This window comes from Channa argus, chromosome 14, assembly GCF_033026475.1.
Source record: "Channa argus isolate prfri chromosome 14, Channa argus male v1.0, whole genome shotgun sequence".
Taxonomy (NCBI): Eukaryota; Metazoa; Chordata; class Actinopteri; order Anabantiformes; family Channidae; genus Channa; species Channa argus.
The window spans coordinates 16,234,177-16,257,485 of NC_090210.1; the positions used below are offsets into that span (position 1 = coordinate 16,234,177).

General features: G+C 38.8%; 1 protein-coding gene across 6 annotated transcripts in view; it reads left to right on the forward strand.

Moving 5' to 3' along the window:
* The first annotated feature begins 1,002 nt into the window (after window positions 1-1,002).
* dlgap1a (discs, large (Drosophila) homolog-associated protein 1a) overlaps window positions 1,003-23,309 on the forward strand; it is a 90,907-nt gene continuing 68,600 nt past the window's right edge. For 2 of the 6 annotated variants that reach the window (XM_067474968.1, XM_067474971.1), the window contains exons 1-2: window positions 1,003-1,257; window positions 22,484-22,573. The gene's annotated coding sequence lies outside the window, so the exon portion shown is untranslated. The remainder of the gene's footprint in view (window positions 1,258-22,483; window positions 22,574-23,309) is intronic. The other 4 variants (XM_067474966.1, XM_067474969.1, XM_067474974.1 and 1 more) reach the window with 4 other exon arrangements.

Below are 23,309 nucleotides of genomic sequence, written 5' to 3' on the forward strand. Positions count from 1 at the left end.
TCTTGCCCAGAGACACCTCGACATATAGCCGGGACCGGGGATCGAACCAATGACCATGTGGTCCGTGGGCGACTGCCTTACCAACTTAAAATTAATTTATAAATATAAATAAGTCAAAATAGGCTCTTGAGATTTTGGAAAGATCACATCTGATTTTGTCTGAAGACAGAGGTGCCTGAACACAACGTTTTTTGCACCATTTCTTGGAATAAGGATGAAAAAAAAAAAAAGGATAACGTTGCCCCTGGATATCTCAATGTCTGTTGTCTGTAGAAAATACTAATTTGGGAAATGAAAACAAATTTATGCAAACAAACAGTAGCATCAAACAAACAAATGGTTGTGGTTATTTAGCCAACGTTTGTGATGAAATTAACCTAATAAAGACAATGTCCTTATTAGGATTTCCTACATGAATACATGAATTGAAATGCAATTCCATTTCTGGTCTATGGTGCGTTCAAGAAACGTTCCTTCTTTCTCCCTTGGTTATAGACATCAGCCGGAGTTAAGTGCTCTGCAATAACAGAATTGTATTTCCGTTTTGCTTCAAAATAAAGTCTTCATTCCCTAATAACGCATTGTGCACAAGTGTTGGAAACGACTGTGATTTGGACACAGATTCCCTTTCTCAAAAATAAATAACACAACAAACCTGGAGCAGGAAATTTTATTGTACACAATACAGTGAGATCTAATGAATGCTCTGTAGGTTGGGTAAGGTTTAGTAAAAATGATGATAAGTACTCAGAGTTTGCACGCTTTCAATGTCTTCTCTCTGCTTTGTTTCCACCAGTCTATTTTAGCCCCAAGTACACACCTCACATGACTCACTTAGCACTGAAACGTTTTTCCAAAGCTTTTATTCACACATTAGGAGGAACTTACCAACTACACGACAGCAGCGCCGAATTTAATGTGATATCATACTCTCACAGGGGGGATTTAGGATAAGTGTATTTCTTTTATGCATGAACTGAGTCAACGTTTGTCTTCAGACCAAGAAACCCCTCTGTGCTCTTACTTTTAGCAGCACCATCGTCTGTTTTCCGGTGTCGTACTGACTAACTGCGGCTAACTTGCTGCAGGTCACGGACCGCAGGCTTGCGCTACTTGATGCCCCCACATTCGTTCACGCACACACACACATTCCAGCAGTAACTGTCTGTAGTCATCGTGGCGCTCTCCGAAACGGACCTGCTTTTGGATTTAGCTCACGGTGCCTTCGTTCAGCGATGGTGTGAAGAGACGCTCCAGGTAAGCCGGGCTTCAAACCGGGGACTCATTGCATTCAGGTTCGAGCGCGACACAGGTAAAGGGATTCAACAGTATCTAATGCGACCGCTGCCTGTTGACGAAAGACTCACGGCGGTAAGAAGGACCCCCCCTCACCACCACCACCGTCAGTGATGAAAAATGCGAGGAAGCGCCGGGTTTTGTGACATCCACCCATGTAGCTCTCAGCTGCATTGGCGTGAATGGAAGCTGCCACAGCAGCTCGGAGACGTGCCGTCCTCGCGCGTGGGGAGATTCACGCTGCTGTCGCATTTCAAATTTTCAGTTGCAATTACCCTGCTAATTTTCCAGATGTAACGCAACTTACTGCCTCGTGAAAAAAAAAGTGATTTGCCAGAAAACTGTCAAAGATTCGGCTGTTAACGTTACACAACGCGCCAATAATTTGAATACAAGCCAAAGTTTCTGCATTGATTGAGGCTGTGACAGCTTGCTACAGACAAGCTAACAGTTAGCAAACGTTTTACAAGGTTGAGTGGGGTTGTGTGTGACAAAACTGAGAGTTTTTTCTCTCTCTCCAATAATCACCCACTATACATGCTTTGTTCCACAAAAGCCACGGCGTAAATGGTCGCAAATGTGATGTATGACATTGGCTCCATGTCACCCAGAGAGCAAACAGGGATTTCCTACACATGCTGTAATACCCCCTCGATGCTGTCAGCTTGAATGTGCATATGCAGACGGCAGTAGCACACCTGGATGGAGGGTTGCTATGGAGGAAGGTTGCTAGTGTGGCCCATACTTTGCCTAGTCTGTGATGCTGTGCCAAGTGGAGTGTGGTGCAGTCATTGTCGCTGATCTTGTGTACGCTGCATCTTCAGCGTCAGTGAGAAGTTGTGAGCTCAGAGGAACTAGCGTCAGTTGTCGCCTCCAGCTGAGACTAGGAGGACGAGCAGATCCTGCATGTTTCTAATTCAAGAAGACCAACTGGTAACAGTGTGGGCAGAGTGTCAGCTCTAAAAGGATGCGTTTTTTTTAGTATTCTATTCCCACTCAACATAGAGAGCTGAACATCACTTCAACAGTTTTTTTTCTTGTAGGTTGGTCTTTATGTATTTAAGATAATGGCTAATAATAGTTAGCAATACCTTTTTTAAAATATTAATGCATTTTCTATTAGAATCCAAATCTGTTAAGTGTCTATTGGTGTTTGCTTTCCAAATACAACATAAAAGATCAAGAATAAAACAGAGTGAATATTTAAAAATAATATTTATAGAGAAGCAATAAGAATAAGAAAACTAATTTCCTGTATTGTTAAATCATCTGATAAACTATCAATCATCTGATAACTGATAAAACCACTCTGATAAAGCCTCACTTCATGAAGGTTACTATATGTGCTGAATCACCTGTATGATCATCTTGGAGGGTGTAGTGTTTGATGCTGTTGAGTTGTGTTCTACTAACAGCGGTTTCTGGGCAACTGTGGCGCAGGAAGGTAGAGCGGTTTTCCACCAATCTCACAGTTGTTGGTTCAATCGCCGGCTCCTCTGATCACATGTCGAAATGTCCTTGAGCAAGACACTGAACCCCAACTTAGTTGCTCCCGGTGAGTGTTGGCCAGCTGCATAGCAGCTCCCCCACGGGTGTATGAGTGTGTGTGTTTGATTGTGAGTGTGAATGGGTGAATAAGAAGCAGTGTAACGCGCTTTGAGTGCCAATAGATAGAAAAGCGCTATATAAGTGCAGAGCATATTATTTATATTACCGTGTTTGTATCAAGTGAAACTAATACAGTATCATCTCTCTGTATATCTTCTACATGGATCTTACAGCACCTGAATCGACTATTTTAAAACAGTACTGTTTCACTATATACTTAATATCTACATTCAAAATAAACCTGACATTAATCACTGTGTCAAGTTTAAAAAGAAAATATAGAAATCAGTTACTATCGCTGATCCTCTGTCCTCCTGTGTCATGTGACTCTGCTGAGCAGGCAGTCTACTTCTGACAGAGGAAGGGGAAGGTTTGGGAGCGTTGGCTGCTGTCAAACAGAAAGTCCTGCTCAGTTTTAAGATGTGTAGTAAACTGGCCTAAATAATTACACTACAGTAGCCTACCTATAGTCACATTCATAGTAATTAAAGTCTTGTCCAGTAGGTTTGAACCCATGATATTGACCCTAAGTTGAGATTGACCAATCTGCCACTTTCAGGGGACTTTGATGGAAAGCAACAGGCTTGCATCTCTTTATTTGATGACGTAGTGTCGATTCACTTTATTAAGGCTGCGTGAAGTTTAAAAATAGGAACAGGATGACGTAACAAAAAAACAAAACTTAATTGTTAATAAAGCGTGGGATCAGGTAAATACACCTAGACCTCACTGTATTGGGTCAGAATTATCTCTTTTTATGAAATCATTTTGTACATTTTGTAAATTGTCATAAATAAATAGTTTATACCATCCTAAAAAAAGTTAACTCAAAAGATCTGGTCCAGTTGCTTTTTCCTCAGATCCACTCACAAACAAAACAATCCAGGAAAAAAAAAAGTCAAACCCACAGCATCTATTATCACTTCAGTATATTTACATGTATTTATGTTTACATCTTACTCTTAGTGCACCTTAAAAACATTAATGGAGAAGGGTCAGCGTGGCCATTCTGAGCAGTCTGCAGCTACACAGCCCCATACACAGCAAAATGTGATACACTGTGCACAAACTCAGTACTTAAGTAAAACTACTCATTGTACACCAAAGAAAAGAAAACAATTCTAATTCTCTTCTACATGATATTTATGAATCCTTCTGCTAATAGATTATTCCAAATTTTACACAATGCACTTTTAAATAGGCTAAATGACTGATTACTTGATTAAAGACATGTGATGCTAATTATGGGACAGTTATAAACAAAATAAACAAACAAACAAAAAACTGTACACTCTAATTACAATCTAATTATCTATGACCTTTCTAACAAGTCTGCCTGGGCCAATTTTATTTTTTTGTTTCTGTTAAATCAAATCATAGTCAGATTTTTTCTAAATTTCTTCAAGTGTACAATATTTTTCACCTGTCTTTTAAATGGAAATATTTTCCAACACTTACCCTAATGTGGAGAGGCACATTGGAAGCCACTGGTGACAAAGACTCGCTCAACAGCACTGGTCCTATTAAAGAGATTCCCATCTCGTGTTTAGAGTAACGCCCGGCCTTGTCAGTTTCAAGTTGTTTCAGAAACAATTGTGAGTTTGTTCAACAACAATTTTGTCAGGGAAGCTAGCAGGGGTTTCCCTACCTTTTTTAAAACGTTTATGCTGTACGTCTTATGCCAAATGAATGTACAATATAAGGAACAGAGCAAGATTTAAGCAAAAACAATGAAGAGATTTTTATGTGCTGTCAAAAAATAAAAACAAGGGGCTTAATGTCAAGCAGAAAGGTAGGAGGGCAAAAGGAATTACCTGACAAGGGGCAATAACAAGTGTAAAAAAAAAAACAAAACAGCAACAGTGTGTGAGGCGTTTAGGGACACTATAACGTGTGAATCATAAGTAAATGTGAAAAAAGTTTTAAAATAAAACAAACGGTAACTACGTGTCTGTACAATTCCCAAACATCTCCTGTCATGTAACACCCTCAGTCCTCTCCCTTGAGTTTTGTGATGTAACAACACTTGCTCCACTGTTAGTCTTCAGTCTGAATGATCTGTGCAACGAGTGAGGGGTGAATTTATTATAGCGCTCACACTGGATAGTAATCTTGAAGTAAAGGTGCAATGTTAAAAATAAAAAGTGATCTCAGACTGTGTAAAAAAATTAATAATAAAAAAAAATTAAAGTGCGTGAGTTTTGGTTTTGCACCCACTGTCTGGGTAAACAATTTCTTTTTGAGAGGTGGTGTGCAAACAGTGCAGGTTGCTGCAGTTACAATATTTTTTTTTTTTGTGAGTATGCATGAACCACCTAGTTGCACCTGTGGTGTTATTTAAAGAAAAGCTCCATGTTTGTTCCAAAAATTGGTATCCAAATATTACATGCTAGAATTAAAATTTTACAGTTTTTAATGATTCTTTTGAACTTTGTAGTTGATTCAGGGGTCGCCTGTTGCCCCACGGGACACGTTTTATCAAGTAGAGAGACTGTAGACTGTTTGGCTGCTTTTTGCTGCTTGTTGAGTGCAGTTGAGAGAACAGTTTGTCTCAGATGTCCTTTCAACTTTTTCTGTACATGAGCTAGTTGATGAGTCACTCATGGTGTCAGAGAGAATTCCTATTGGTGCTTTCACAACTTTTGGTTTTGATGTGCTGCTCAGACAACACATCTTCTGTGAACAAGAGTGGCTTGACACTTAAAATATAATGTGACAAATTCTGGTTACCCCTCCGCTGTTGGTTAGTGTGTGAATATCATGCACTCAGTGAATAATTTTGTGATGGAATATTTGTTTCTGGCTTGATATTTCTATTACCATCTCTGTAGGAGCCATTTGCATAACATCAGTGTTGATTATGTGTGGGTCACCATTAGGTCCAGTGAGTGTCACTACTTGTGCCTGGCTTCAGTCATAGTGTACAGTAGGTAGGAATCTGCAGCTAGGATTGTTACCACAACCAGGAAGTCTGATTATATTACACAAATCCTTGCATAACTCAATTGCCTTCATATACAGGTTAGATCTGATTTTAAGGTTCTTCTAATAACCTACAAATTTTTAGATGGCATGGCACCAGCATATCTGCCATGTCATTGAATCCCAATGTTCCATCTAGACTTCTCCGCTCTCAGTCATCAGGACTATAATGATTTCCAAGGACAAGAAAAGATCAGCTAGTGGAAGGGTCTTTTTTACCAGGTTTTATTGCCTCAGTGGGCATTGTTTTTTTTGTTTGCAGCACTTGACGCTTGTGCATGAAAATGGCTGAAGAAATAAAGCTTCTTCTTGATCTTCTTCTTCTTCAGGCAGCAGGTGTTATCAGATGGAGTAAGCATGCAGCAATGAGAATTACACTATGCTGGACTATGCTTTGGCCTGCCATGTCATGCTGTGTTTGTTTGTATAGTTTTTAAATATGTATATAAGATAATGTATTGCTGTTTTGGAATCTTGCATGAGAAAAAACTGCCAGTAACTGAAGGGGCCCTGTTTATTAAAAGATGAGGCTCAAATGATGTTTTCCTTATATTTGATATTTAAAGCTATATTTATATGAACCTAGTGTACAATACCTATTAGATAATAGATAGAAGATGCTTCTTCCCTCCTTTTTTTTCTGTGACATGTCTCTTAGTAGAGTGACATTGCAGGGAGAGAAAAGGCAAAGCTGCACAATGCAAACTGTCTGAATTTAAATAAATGCAGCAGAAAGCAACATATTTAGACTTCGGCAGGAGACTTTGTGTTGAGTCAGGCTTTGGGCAGACTTTGATTCTAAAAACAAGGAACTAACTAACATATTGTGGTGTCTCATTGACCGTTTGCCCTTTCTGTGGACATTTATCATTTTGTAAAAACAAGATTAAAATCCAAGTTATGCAGATGGGTGTTGTGTAGACGAGATGTAGTGTACATGGCGACATAAGTTGTGGAGAACTTGTAACTGATGGGGCTCCATGCAGAGAGGGGAGGGTGTTGTGGTGTGTTACGAGAAGTGTGAGAGAGGAGAGGGCGGCAATGGAATGCATGAAAGTATGAAAATTTAATTTGTTGAATGTGTTCATGTCGCAGCACAATGACAGTGCAGGAACTGAGAAAGTAAAAAAAGGGAGACATATATGTGATCCACAACAGGAACTGTCTGAATTTTAAAAATCTACGTGGGAGTGTGATTCCTTTAGACATCCACCAGGCACTTTGTGTTATAGTTTTGGTCTGACTTTAGCCGGACTTTGTTTTAAAAATGAGGCAGCATCTTCTCATTAATCAAATCTCCTTTCATTGATGCTTTAACTCAGATGATTGTTCCCATCTGCAGACTTTTATTATACACATGCACAGTTGGAGAAAACTAATTAGAAGCCAGGTTAGGAATATACATAGCAAAGGAACTCCATTAGAAATCTACAGTACCTTGGGAAACAGGGTTTCCCTAATCCCCTAACCCGATTTTTGGAAACCAGCTTTCTCAAGAAAGCAGACTGTGACCCGGTTACTTAAGTCCATGTAAACGCACTCAGTGTAGCCAACACTTTTAAAACGTAAGACTCGTTTATCGACTTAAAAAAATTAGATTAAGAAAAAGTTAAATTTCAAAGAATTACATTTTTGTAAGGTTAGGGTTAATTAAATACTGGTTATCGTTAAAGCGCGACTTCACCAAATTTAGGGTGTAAATGTACATTAATGCTTTAAAACCTCCCTCTGACTTCCCTATATTAAAATATTTCTCCAATCCTAGCTGGAAACACTACTCTAGATGACATCACCCAAAGGAGTTTTTCATCAATAGGAGTTCAGATGATGTCATCTGGGGAGCTCTGGAAAAGCAGGCTGACCATGATTAGAAACTCCATAGTGTGAGCAACAAGATGACATAAATGAACTGAAGGTTCCTCCGAGTGATGTCATCTTTAGGCATCATCTAAAAGTAGAGAGATATTTTGATATAGGGATGTCAATGGGAAGTTTAATGGCATTTATGTAGATGTAAAACCCAGACAAGAACCTTAGGAAGCACGTTCAAAATCAGTAAAGGTTAAGGAAAAACCCCAAAAAAGTAAGTCAATGAAAAGTCCCCACACGGTAATTTAAAAAGTGTGTGTGTGTGTGTGTGTGTGTGAGGGAAAGAGAAATAGTAATGAAGATAATTAGTATTGAAACTCAGATATTTAGGGTCAACAAGAGTAGTTACAAATAATGCATTCATAGTTATTTGTTTTAATATGATCTTTTTATGTACTCTACCACTCTGTTTCCAACCCTGTGGAAGTATAACAAAACAAGTATTATTCAGGTCATGTTCCCATTGACTGGGGTTGAATGTAGAAGCCACACTTCCAGAAAATCAGAGTTGAGGCTTATAAATAGCACAGATATTACGTTAATACCATCTGAATTAGTCTTCTTCAGATTAATCTGAATCCAAATAATTTATTAATGGCCACATAAAAAGTTGATGGAATTTTTCTTTCGGTACAGCGTGTCAAAGCTCACATCGACTGTGTCAGGGAAACAAACAAAGCCACAAGAAATATCACATACAAACAATTCAGGCAATAAGACATTCAGGCACAGACACATATACAAAGTACATACAAACATAGTTAATGGCAGGTTGTTTTCAGTTCATGAACCAGTTTATTGTCCTTATTGCAGAGGGAATGAAACTATTCTTGAGACTTATATCTTGTGTGACCTGTAGCGCCTACCGGGGGCATCGGTGTGAACAGATGATGAGCAGAATGGGAGAGGGGTCAAAGGTGATTTTTATTGCCCGTTGTGCTATGTCTCTGAAGTATAGTGTTTCTATATGGGAGTGTGTGACTAGTGATTTTAGATGATTTGTCTAATATGCGCTGTAGTTTTTTTATGTGAATGAGAGTCTAAATTACCGTACCAGATGGTTTTTAAAAAGGTGAGTATACTTTAAATTATGGCTGTGTAAATTTATTTAGGAGAATATTATGTTTAACTTTTAATTTTTTGAGTTGTCCAAGAAAAAGCTTTTATTGGCTTTTTTTGTAGATCAGCGTGCAATTTCCATTTGAGATTATTAGTGATGTGTGTGCCTAAGAATTTAAATGAGTCTGTGAAAGTCACTGGTTCAGAGAAAATGTATAAGGGAGGTTTGTAAGTAGGATGGCAGGAGAAGTCAATGGGAAGTTCCTGTCTTTTTGATGTGTCAAGGTGTAGGTTGTTGTTGTGGCACCAAGTAACTGCCTGCCTGTGGTAGTGTAGTACATTATTGTCATTGATGAGTCCAATTATTGTAGTGTCATCTGCGCACTTGAGGATGGAGACTGATGTGTGAGATGCGAGGTTCTTATTGTATAGTGAGGAGAGCCAGGGAGAAAGAAAACATCCCTGGGGGGCACCTGTGAGCATCAGCGGACATGATGAGAGGTTCCCCATCCTGATTCTCTGTTGTCTCTCCGTCAGGAGGCTCCAGATCCAGTAGCAGAGGGAGATGTCAATGTCCATGTCCATAAGTCTGTTGAAAAGGTTTACAGAGTTAAGTGTTGGCAAAACTGAAATCAATAAACAGTATCTGGGCCCAGGTGATCAAGAATTCCAGATACTGTAAGATGTTGTGATGGGCCAGATTTTTAGCATCCTCCACCAATCTATTGGTTCGGTATGCAAACTGGTGACTGTCCATTAGAGAGGTGGCCAGTTTTTTCAGGTGAAGGAGAATGATACGCTCAAAAGATTTAATGAGTACAGATCAGTACTGTAATCATTAACGTAGGAACATTTATTTGTTTTTGGAACAGGTGTCCTTGAAGTATTTATGTACTAAGCACTGAGTTAGAGACCTGTTCAAAATGTAGGTAAAAATTGAGCTATTTGAGCTGCACATAGTTTGAGAATAGCTGGGTTGACCCTGTCCAGCTGCTTTCCTCTATTTGTTGTTCAGAAGGATGTAAAATTCAGGTGCCTGAGGGGGTATAAAGGTGAAAAAGAAGCAGGGAGCTGCTCAAACCTAGTATAGAAATTAGTGATGATTTTTAGTTTTTCACAAATAAATTTACTGTCATTAGACGCTGTTCTGTTCTGTTGCTTTAACTTTTTTGCATATGCTGATTTAGCTTTCCTGATCGCTGACCTTCGTATTTGGCCACGCTATACTGTTCCATGTTGTCCTTGATAAAAGCAGTTTTTTTTTCTTACGTAGAAGTTGAATTTTTTTGGTCAACCATGGCTTGTTATTGCAGTGTGTTTTCACTGTTTTGATGGGAATGCAAATGTATACACAAACGGTGACATATGAAGTCACGTTATCAGTCAGCTCGTCCAGACTGCCTGCAACATCACTGAGGATCCCCAACCTATACATTCGAAGGAACCCTTCACAGTGTCATTGTCTGCGCTTGGCCAACACTTGGTTTTCATTTGGTCTTCAAGCTGGTGGATTTTGGTTTCTGTCTGTATTTTGGAATGGGCAACAACACGGCATGGTCCGTCAGACCCACCCAGCGGGGCTATTGGGAAAGACTGCTTGGGCAGATAACTAGCTGGGTTTAGTTGGGGAGGTCCGCAAACGGTTAAAAGGGTTAGGGTCTTTAAAATGGAAGGAGACTATTGGAAATGGGCAACATTTCATTTCACATATGCAGCTTGGTGTAGCTGTCAATAATTAAAATAGAGTTTTGGTTGTTTAGTCATTAAAGGGCTACAGCCATCCTCTGCGGCCACAAGGTTTACACTACACACACAATTTACATGTTGGAATAATATGCTTATCAACTTTTTTCCTGTTAAAATCTAAATAATGGGAATATTTCCAGCCATTGATTGTGGGCAGTTTCATCTTTCATCTTCTGCTACTGGTGCAATCGTGATGACTAGGAATAATAATGTCAGATATCAATTTTTGATGTGATGAAAACAAAAGTAACATTGTAATTTTTTTACTGGGAGAAATTGCAATATCATTACAGCGATCAATACTAGGAAAAGTAATGTCATTACAGTAATGTGTTACCGTGTGAGTTCATGGTCTGTTATAAATTAAATATCTTATTACATTAATAAAGTTATACAGTTAAGAGAAACAATTCCTAAATGTGTTTGTAATTGGAGTTAAAAAAGTCAGACTCAGTATCTGTATGTGTGTTAATGTGTGTCCATTAGTCTGAGATTTATTGCTCTTTTCTCCACACATACCTGGCGAAATAGCGCTGTTTTCCTCATTCAAGTAAAGCTCTCGTAGAGGAAACATCCCACATCACTTTCATACTAATCTCAAATTCAGTTTTAAGAGAACATCTTTGCAGTATTCTGAGTAAGTTAAACCGAAGTTTTGCCGAGTATGGTGACGAGTGTGTGTTGGTGGATTTCCCACTCAGTAGTGTACAGAGATTCGTGCCCACGTTGAGTGCAGCTATCATTTCACTGTGATTTCAACTTTTTATGTATATGATTTGATATACTTTTTACTGTGTTGGCAGTATGTTTTGTGCTCTTTAGTAAAGTTTAATGAGCATTTTTGGCGTTAAATGGCATTTAATTGAAAGAAGTAACTTTAAATTGTAACGCTCTCAAATGTAGCATATCTTGTTGTGACTAAAATAGAACATTTGTTCTCCTAATACTCCTGTAAATGTATGCTCTTGTCAATTGTTATTGTTTTGAAAATTATTTCGAGTAAAGCTCTCATAGAGGAAACATCCCACGTCACACTCGTGATTATTTCTCCCCATTTTTAGGGGTGTAACATTTTGAAGTCACTGCTTGGATTGCTGATTTACAGAGTCCATAGCCTGGTTAATGAAATCTGAGCCAGCTAAATCCCCCGATTACAACCCAGGCAGCCTGTGGTAAGGGGCGTGTTCGTGTTTAATGAAAACTGGAGGCTGATGGTTAAGTACTTCACCTGAGGCCAAGCAGAGATCATCAAGAAAAGTAAAACCAAGCGCTTAAAAGTATACACTGAATAAAGACGATTTACTGGAAATCTAGGATTTTTTTTCCCATCATATCAGGAGCTGATGTTAATAGGAAATTCCGCATGTCAACAATATCCAGCTGCAAAGGCGGATATAAATACATTCTCATTATTGTACTTTGAAAGAGAACAGGTGGCAGAGTTGGAACATGAGGGCATGTCAGAATGGTTGCTACTGAGAGATAAAATTGCAGTTAATGCCAGTGGTATTGATAATGGGACACACCGTGAGCTGTAGTAAAAAAGAAAGACGTGTGGACTAAGAACTGAATATGAAAAAGAAGTGAGGATTGAGCAATTCCTCTGAACCCCTACGTCGACCCCACACTACTATTGGACCTGAAATAGGCACACGGGCAACACCCAACATGCAGCTAGAGCAGCCAAGCCCATATTGGTGCAAAGATTTTGAAATCTCTGGTCAAATAGGTGAACCAGGCCAAAATAAATTGACATTTTCTTGCCTTTCTCACCCGATTGAAAATAGACTATGTAGGGGTTATCTTGAAGTAGAAATTGTGGATGCTGTCGTCAGAGCTACAGTATCTCTCCAGTTACATAGCTTCTTAGGGGGAAACCACAACTAATCCTCCCCACGCTCAGACACTACTGCACTCACTTCCAAGAAAAGAGCACCACAGAATTTTACCAACGGCTTGCTTCAGAAGCACAGCATAGCAACGAGACTCCTCAAAGCCTTCTAATGTGGGTCCTGGATTAAAGACAGAAAGTGTTGTTTTCTTCCCAGGAATCATAATCAGAATAAAGTACAACCCAGCTTGTGTCCATCGCATGTGTCTTCACACAATACTGACTGGTCTGCAGAATGACAGCATCAGAATTGACATGCAGCCTTTCCTGTTAGCCCTTAATACTTCAGATGAGCTTTTGTTTGAGAAGTTAAATATTGCATGTGATTTCACAGCCCTTTGAACTTATATGCACCGATTTCCTCCATCTTGACCGACGCAAAGGTGGATACGAATACATTCTGGTTATTGCTGACTATTTCACGTGTTTTGCTCAAGCATATGCCACCATATCCAAGTCAGGGAAAATGGCTACAAACCTCATGTTCAATGAAGCATTGAATTTTGGGTTCCCCAACTGCATCCACCATGATCAAGGGGGGTAATTTAAAAACTGCTGTTTACTCAAAAAACTTAGTGGAGTTCAGTACTACAGACAGTTAAGCGGGTCCTGATCAAAAACCTGGCACCAAGAGGGAGGGTCAGGTAAACTTTGCAACTATTGGGAAAACACAATTCACGGGCTTGACCTTCTATTTTATGAAGACCAGAAAATGGTAGGATACGCTCCAGAGTACTACACAGAAACTTGCTAATGTCATCTGAATGCTTAGCTTTTGAAACACAACCAGGAACAACTAGATATGTTAAAAACAAAGAAAGAAATTGCCTGTAACACAGCCTAGAGAGTCTTATGAGGATGGTGGGGATAAATATAACCTTTATTATGAGCCACCTATGCCCCCCCACATTGCTAGAAGTAAGTAATAAACAGGCTGCATTAGAGATGGAGTTTGAGAACAGGGAAACATTTCAGGGAGTTGAAACCTCAACATGGGTGGCACCACCAACACAACCTTCTAGTGGAGATGAGTGAGAGGATCTCAACACACCTACTGAAAATCTGACCGATGAAGACATAGAAGAATTTGTTGTTGGACAGCGTGAACAGTCACCTCCTGCCTCTCCTTAAATTGCTGCTGCTGAACCTGAGGAGCAACTTTATAAGCTGCCACAAAGAGAAAGGCATCCACCCAGACGCATGACCTATGATGAGCTAGGGTTTCTTCCTGCTACAGCATCCAGCCAGCACCCCAGCTTTTGCCTGTCTGCCCTACACTGGGAATGACCCCATGGATTCCAGCCCTACAGTGTACCTATCGTCAGACCCCTTTATGTATGGACCTAAAAAAGAGACCGTTTTCAAGGACCAGTTGTAGACTGTTTTTTTTTTTTTTACAGAATGTTCCCATGGACAAGTTGTAAACCACAGTTTCAGATCATTGGATTGTAAAATAACTTATTCCAAAGATATAAAATGCATTTTGATGTCAGGATGACATTTATTTCCTAGTGGAGAGTGTGACGAGTTAAAGACAATCTTCATAGTCTCTTAAAAATTATAAATGCATTGTGGCTTCATAGTCTGTCAATTTAGTCTGTCAAGTTTAAGATCATACAGTTAAAAGACACTTCATAAATATGTTTGTAATTGGGGTTAAAAAAGTCAGACTCAGTATCTGTACGTATGAATGCTAAAGTGCCTTATTTTTAAATTATTAATTTTGCTCTTTATGGTTTAGCTGAAGTTGTGATGAGCGTTTTTCAGATATTTGCAAAGTAGTCTTAATCCGTTAGTCTGGGATTGATTGCTCTTGTCTCTGCACATACCTGAGGCAGTGCATTCAACTAAAGCTCTCGTAGAGGGAACATCCCGCATCACTCTCGTGAGTATTTCTCCCCATTTTCAGGGCCGTGGCATTACAAGTAATGCAGCCCTAAGAATAAACTAAGTTTATATGTACAACCATATAATGCCAGCTGCAATAAATACTGTAGTTTAGAAGGAAAATTTAAGGATTTCATTTCTGTTAGTAATTATTGTTTATACATTCATGGAATTAGAAGTGGTGGATATTTTAGGCATATGTAAAGAGTACCAATGTGTCATGTTTGGGGTTAAATGAGTTCCACTGCACCCGAGTGAAGAGAATTGGAATCTGTTGGTCTCACAAACTGAGCCAGAAGCATAAATCTCACCTTGCGGTTGTCTGTGAGTCTCCAACCTGGATTAAGCTGTTCATCTGTCCTTGGTTGTTATCCACAAACCATTAAGTAGAGCTGTCCTGTTACAAATACACTTTATTTAGACATTGACCCAAGTTACGCTTTATCTTGCTGTATACTGTGATCCTAACTCAATGGAACACAGAAGGGGTGTTAAGTAGGGATGAACAATTCATTAGTTTCCAGTCAGTACCACAATTTAACAGAGCACAGTTGCACACTTGCAAAAGCTGCAATTTAAAAGTTTTTTTTTTTTAAACTGTTTTTGGAAATGCTTTCAATTTAAAAGACCTGAAGCATCTTCACAGACTTAATGTGCAGACACTCCACCCTCCCCCACCTGCAGTGTACTGTATAAGAGTGTAGGAAGAATGTTCAAGACACAAACAAGTTTACCTGTGACGTTGCTTATCGTAATGAAAATTGCCTCAGCTGATCCCAACATTGACGAGTAAAAAGTTGCATAGTGTCAAAGTGAAACAGGTCCTTGGTTGTTTGGATCTGTTTTATTGTTAAAGGAGGATACAAACAGGTGTTGGTGGTGTGCTCAATATGTCTGGCTAAAGCAGCAACCAGCATTTAAAAGAGCATCACTTCGCTATGTGTGGTGATTAAATAATTTAAAATGTGTGTATTAAATCAACCACCAGCACTGCTTGAATCAGCTAGGCCAGGTACTCTATCAGCTGACAGGCATCACTTCATATGACGCTGGGTCAAAACACTGAGTTAATTTACTTGATTCATGATCTAGGCTCGCAGCATGTGCTCTGGAGAACATTGCTGTCAGGGGGAAACAGGAGCTAGTCATGTGGGACGTAGATGATGGTTATTGTCTTGCTGTTGATGCATTTTTATGTGTGTGTGCGATTAAGTGAGAGTTGCAGGTGAAGTGCGACAACCAGAGTAATGAGAGGAACACTGATGCAGAGTGCTACTTTTACTTTGCAACTTTAAGGATACAAAGAACAGAAAATTAAAGGATTTATATTTTAATAAATAAAAATGATGAATTGAAAAGGGGAACCATTACCTACGTTGGAAAAATGATCTATAAACACAGCAGTCACTGGGCAAGGGGCAAATCAAAACATGGACAGTGTCTGTCTTCAATCTGTCGAGACATGAACTGAAATATTGGGAATTTTGGTAGACTTTGTCTGCTGTGTGGACATGATCCATTTTGCCTCTGATGAAGATCCCATGTAGGTGTAGGTGTGTTATCTATATATTTAGGCATCTAACCTTCTGAAAAATATACAATGATCTTTCTGATCAATAACACACATAAATGTCCATGTGTGTGCCACGTATGACAATAATCACAGCTACAATAGCATGATACAGTTTGTATTACTACAGGCTCCATATAGTCTGTGTTTAACATATTAGAATTGTATATATTAGGATGTTTTGGGGTTTGAACAGGAAAGAAATGTTTATTTCAGCCCTAACATTTAATATGATTTCACCTCTAACCATCAATCCTATATATATGTACACATGTAGTCTCATCAGAATTTCATATCTAAAGTTAGACATGAGCAGCATATAAACGCTAATGAATCAACTTTGCATTCAGACAACACAGACTCTGACTTGTGCTCAGATGCTGTGTAGTCAGAACTTCGGTCTGTCTATCTTAAAGCAAGACAGAGTAATAGTAGCCAGAAAAACTGTCTTCGTGCTCACTGACAGCACAAATGTACTGGACAGATATAGTTCTCGTGGAGGCTCAGCAGAATAAACAATGCTCAAGTGAATGCTTCAGAACATATCTACACATGCTTATTTTGTGAATGGCCTGAAAGCCTTTAGGATATCAGTTTGGGCTAGGGACCAGTACCACTATTATCCAGCCTTAGTAGCACTACATACTTGTATTTGTGTATTTGCCAATACTTGGTATGCATGTTATTCAGTAATCGTGCAATATTTCTAATATTACAACATCTACATATGCAGAGATTGTTATTTAATCAAACCAATGACAAAAATGGGTCAATGTCTCTTACAATAAATGGGCTGTGCATCATCCTCTCCTCTGTTCCTTCTGAGAATATCCTCTGCTAGATAACCTCTGTCAGTCTCAGTTTCAGAGTTGACAACAATCTAACTAATTTTCCTATAAACAGCTCAATAGACTTAACTGTTACATAAAAGTAGCATTTGTTTTCTTCTCGATCCCAACTATTCCCAACATTTAGCATAGACAGTACTGTGTGGGTTTAGTGGATGAAAAGAAGACCAGGCAAATTAATCGCAGGGAAATTGAAAACCTCATGTGCATGTTTACTATCTGCTTCTTCAATGTGTGTTTGGTTATTAACTCATACTCGCTTCAGAGATACTGTTCTTGAGAAAATTACACAATCTTGACCATGAACTTGTCTCTGCTGCTTATCATGAGTGTATCTTTGTAAATGCCCCTCCATCTTTTTCCTCTCTCTCTCTTATACAGAGAGCAAGGATGCAGAGCTTTGCAGTCACATTTTGTTACTGTGATTTATCTTAAAATGTCTCCAAACCACCTTGTGTGAGTGAGTTTCTCCTCACATCCACTACCAGTTTACAAGGTTTTGGTAATTTTGCAGTATAAGTGGTACTGGTGGGCTGCATTCGGCAACTTTGACAAATATTAGTGGAGTATATAAGGGCAGCATTGACATTTCAGTGTATACTGTCTGAAGATGCTCAGTCTTTCAGGTTATTGGCTATTCCAAAGGTGCTGTTCAGTGGCAACAAGACTTCAAGAGTTGTTGAAGACATTTCATCTTTTATCTGAAAGGCTTCTCGGTTCTCACCAACTGCCTCAGAAAGGGCAGGCCTATGAACTCTTTGGAGTTGTTAAGTTGTTGTCATTTTGATGGTCATCTAGGGGTTTGCACAAGCTGCCAAACATGGTGCTACCCTCTGCCTTCAGTATTATCCAGTGTTCCGAGTTGGGACTTAAAACTCAAATCTCTAAATTATGTAAAAAAGCTAAGTTCTTTGTACTTTCTTTTAGGCATTGTGGAATCAAAAAGAGGCATAACAACCAAAATGTATAAGCACATTGTGGTGTCGAAATCCTTTCAAGTAAATACTGTCACACTTTTACACACCTTTAGGCATTTAACCTGTGATTAAGGTTTCTGCAGGTTAGTCGACATTGGAGCAAGTTAGCACTCTACTAAGAAGATCAGTGCATAGCCCTAATTTAAATGGAATCATCAGTGCAAAATTGTGTACAAAAGTCAAAGCAGTGGGACTGTAACTAACTATACGTGCAGACTGTTGTACCCCAAAATGGCTACAACAAACTACTGTGTGTTATATTCACTGTATGCAGTATTATGTTTGTCTTTCAGCCAGGAATTTATAATTCCTGCATAAGCTACAGGATACTGTAAGTCATTCTCATGCTGTGCTGTGCAGCCTTCAATTGTCTACTCAGTGATGACCTCTTCAAAGTTAAAGTACTCCTTTGGGGTTTACTGTGTCTCAGTGGGTTGATGTTTTTTTGGGCATTTCTGTGATTATGTTTTGGTCAAGGACAGGGATTAAAATTCTTTAATGGATTATCATGTTAAACCATTAAGATGCTTACCTCCCTAAAGTGCAGCAGCCCCCTACCCCCTTATATTGTAAATAACACAACCCCCCTGTTCACTGACTCCTGTGCAATACACAATAAATATACCTCAAACACCTAACTGTATCTGGTGCCAAGATGACAGCAAGTCTGACACTGAGAACTTTTGAAGAGCACTAGGGATTGGACAATGTGGTTTTGTGTTGATACATTGTATGATGTTCATGATTTGATGCAATAATATATATAATTAAAAGTTCAATGAGTAGTCTTAAACATGGAAATTTCAAAAAATAACTGAGTAAAATACTAGAATAATGTGTAGAATAAAGTAATTAAAATAAATTCAACTGAACAAATTAAGTTGAAGACATCTGAATGTGGAAATAGAACAGAAACCTAAAATGACAAATAGTCTAAACCGTATCTTAGAACACAGCTGGCAGTTGTAAACCGATCCAATGTGCTAAACACTTGAGCAGTCATTTACATAAAAAAGGTTGAGGGTGTGGGAGTGTGACTCAACATATCTGCTCAATTAAGATTTCCAAATCTATGAAATTAAATAGTCTGCGCTTATATTACGCTTTTTGTATCTATTGGTACTGAAAGTTTTTCTCATTCACCCATTCACACTCACAGACACACTCACAAACTGATGAGGGAGCTGCTATGCAGCTGACCAATGTTTCCCAGGAGCAACTAAGCTGGGGTTCAGTGTCTTGCTCGAGGACACTTCGACATGTGACCAAAGGAGCTAGGGTTTGAACCAGCAATCTGGGGGATTGGTGGACAAACGCTCTACCTTCTGCACCACAATCACCCCATAAATTAAGGGTTGTTTCATCTGTAGTTTTACTGTTAGGTTATTAAACAGTTCATCAGTGATGTCAGCAGTTTCAGGGTAGCACAGCATACTAGCGTTTATTGCTATATAAATTTAAAAACTAAACGTCAGCACTTAATTTAGCTTAACAATGCCCAGTAGCACTACTGCGACCTTATTATAAAATTATCACCTTTCTGATAGATTTAACCTAAAAACCGACTTCATGTCTGAGCCACTGTATTGAAATGCATTCAATTGCTCAGGTGTACTTATTGTTGTGGCTGATCAGTGTAAATACTCCACTCATTCGCAAGTTCAACACGGAGGTTCCCTAGTAGATTTTGTTTGGAGAACACTGATTTCTTTGCTGATTTCTCTGACCAGGCTTCTTTTTGGCAGAGCAAGCAGCAGACTAAAGGGCTAAATGAAGATATCACAGTGCGATGCTACCTCATTTTTCATCAGCTTAACCTGTTGCCTGCCTGATGGATCTCCTTAAATAAACCAGTGACATCTTTGATAGCACAAAATAGTTGCTAAACAAAGGTGCGTTAGTCAGACACTAACATTGCACCATCTTCCTTATAATAAAGGTTGAAAAATGCATCCAGATGACATCACATGAGGACCCTTCGGTTGAGATTATTTCATCTCGTTGCTCACACCTCCTTTTCCCCAGCTACCCCAGATGATATATCTGAACTCCTAATGATGCAAAACTTCTCATTTCGTCTGGAGCCATTTTTCAGAATATTTCTAAACCGAATATTTCTTAAAAAAATAAACAATTCTACCTTTTGTTTTTTAATCCATCTGCAAGACATTTTCTCTGTAGTGTTGTGGAGTGTCAAAGTGCTCTTCGACAAACTTCGGGAATGCTGCAACTTTTCTGTGGTTAGTAATAGAGTACACAGTCCACTCACATGAAATGATCCGTGTATGAATTGTGTGTCAACTTAAGGTGTCCTGAAAGATGGCTGTCTTTGTACTGCCTACAGTGGAAGAATCACAAGGGGACATGCTTCTTGTTACAAATGTAGTCATTTTTGTTGATTTAAGCGCCTTAATAGTGTCCTGTGCATCTGATATATGCCAGGCATAAATTGTGTTGATGAGATCAATGGTGGAAAGTAAAATACAAGTAATTCATTAATGCACTTAAGTACATTTTCATGTATCTGTCCTTTACTCAAGTAGATATAATTCTGGGTCATTTGACTCAACGCTATCTAAGAGCAAATATCTATTCCTCATTACAGTTCTAATCAAAATTGGGTTACACGTTACACTCACATTACTTACAACATTACATAATATGCCAGTATTTTTTTAAATTATTTTTTTTTTTTATGAAAAGTAATTGCTTTACTAAACCAGGCACAGGCAGGTATAGCAATAGCCCCATCTTCCATGGCCTTAAATAAAAGATTTATTTTACAAATTAGCAGTGCTCAAGGTGGGCTGGTGCACAGTAATTGTATTCTTTATCATACTGTCATTTCTCACACGATGCCAGTGTTGTGCTGATTTAGCCTGCCTGCTGAGATTTGCATTCACTACGCAGGAGCACACACAGCGGAAGCCCTGGACTAATTTTCTATTTTCAGACAAAAGGCATACTGATTTCATGGAAAAATGTCGCTTTAAATGGGGGATCACTAAAATAACTCAAATCAAAGCCAAATCAAAGTGGATCAAACAATATAACAACTAGTGCTTGAAGCGTTTTCTGAACACCGCTTCTTTTTGTGCCATGCACGCAGAGAGAATGAGAGTTGATAATAAGCCCTCCCTTTGCAGCGCAAAGGTTCTTAGTGTTACTGCACCGAAACTCAGGCAACGTTGCTACTCTATAGTCATGTTTTCTACTTATTCTGAGATTTGTGTGGCTCATTAATTTTGTGTTTCCTGACCTATTTGCCAGCTTGCTTGCTTTTATCAGTGATTTGTATTTTATTCTTTAAATTACATAGCATATACTGCCGTAGGCTGTTACTTCACTATGGGATGTTACAACATGAGGAGTGTGAAATAAAACTGAGATAGCATCAGATCATATAGCAAATACAGCCTCAACCCTTCATTTATTTCTTTTATGTCATAAGAGCAAACATTTGCAAGTCATGTATTGCCTCAAGCACACCTAATGCAACTAATCACCAGCTGTGGTAGTTGCACGAGGAGCGCTTTAGAGAGAACACGCCAAATACCTGAATTGGCTAGGCGATTGTTGAGTGTCATGCATCACATGTTAGTCAAACAGTAGTCAAGTTCATGTGAACTAAGATAAATAATGTCATATTTTGAATTTTACCAAAACTTAAGTATTTAAACCCCTTGGTTATGTTAGCATTTTAATTATTATGCACAAATAAAAGTAGTTTTGCTTCTCTGCAATGTAAAAATATACATCTAATCATGCTTAATAATTAACAGTGTGTTATCCTTTACCTGCAGAAGCCTGCTGCTACAGTGTTTAACAGAATTTAATTTACTAAACATGACAGTTTAATGAACAGCTTACCTGAGAATAACAAAAAGTCAGTATTGAACAAAAATAACAGTGGTACAGATGCATCAGGGTTACACTCAACCAGAATTAGAATGGTTAACTAAAGACTGTCTGTTCTATTAGCCTGCAGTGTAAACACATGCTCAGAAAACTTAGAGTTTCAGCATCATGATACTTTAAAACAGACATCACATATACTTGGTCTAGAATCGAGTACATAATTAGGATCAACTTTTACTACTATGAAAATTTTAAGAGTATTGCAAAGAAATAAGTTATTTAAGGTAAAAAGTTCCACTGTGGTAAATTTAGATGGACAAAATGCTCCATGAGACATGCTATTAGCTACAACTTTCTGTAGATTTAGCCTTTGCCTTAATACATGAAATAAATTTCACCAGGGATTAGTCACTGTTAATTTTGGTTTAATTCTGCTTTGTGCATGCTAATGATCGACATCGTCAGCTACTGATCGACATCATCAGCTACTGATCGACATCATCAGCTCCACGCAGACGTGTCCCATACACTCTGCCTGGTGACAGTACAGGGCTGTATGAAAGGTGCACGTTATGAGGGGGAATTATGATTCCAAGCGAAAAGCCAGGTCAGCAAACCTAGGATAGATGTCGCTCCCCCAGGTTTTGAACGGCCTTTAATGGAATAGTGGCCCATCAGTAATACCTGTCATTAAACTTTTTTATTAGATTGTAATTAAATACTTTATATTTAGCATGAGATTTTATAGGGAAAATATATAATCTCTTTTCTGATCTTTATACTTGTGTGAGCCTAGTTAGACAGGGTTTTAACTATGTGAGAGAAACTGGATGCAGCTCACAGGATTTACTCAGAAGTGTGTGTGTGTGTGTGTGTGTGTGTGTCTTCCTAGACTTCTTCCAGTTAATGTGAGGCCAGTTATATGGAGATGTCAATTCCTTCCAGTTAGCGACAACTTCAGAGCGATGGGGATCTAGAAGAGGTAAGTGAGCATGGACCTTTTCTCACTAAGGTTGTGTCTACACAGAAGGCATGTGAGCTGTGTTTTTCAGTCTCATTCAACACATACAATACTATTTTAATCGGTCCAGCTGTCTACACATCCTGCATATTAGCTCTTGTTATACTTGTCTAACTGCAGCCTAAAGCATATTATTACACTTAAATCTATTTTCCTATGTTCCTGTGCACTTAACTATAGTGGTTTTGGATTAGAGTTTGAGCACTTCCAAGATGCTGTTGACCTATACTTTCCATTGTGCAGGGACAGAAGTATTTCCCATACATTGCTAATGTACTGCTCATGCTACACTTTCTGTGTAGACTTTGCTAGATTTAATTTAGCCTCCACTAATGTTTTAGTTAATGCACAGAAAAAAACACTTGGAAAAAAACCCATGTTTTACTGTGTGCGTCATTGTAACTCCTACAACAAGTTGTTTTGGTGAATGGATCAATGCCACAGCGATGCAGCCTTAACCCTCAAGCCTAATAGAAAAGTGGCTCTTGTTAAGAAAACAGGTAGCAGTAGCTTTCAGAGCTGATAACTTCCCTGGGCAAAGGCAGTAACAGTAGCTACAATCTAATGTTATTTCATTCACAAAGACATGCACCTGTCAAATGATGCAAGCTCTGGAACAATAAGTCAAAAGCTTTTCAACGAAAATGCATCTTAGCACTGTATGATAAGGTGGCACAGTAGGTTGACACATTACACC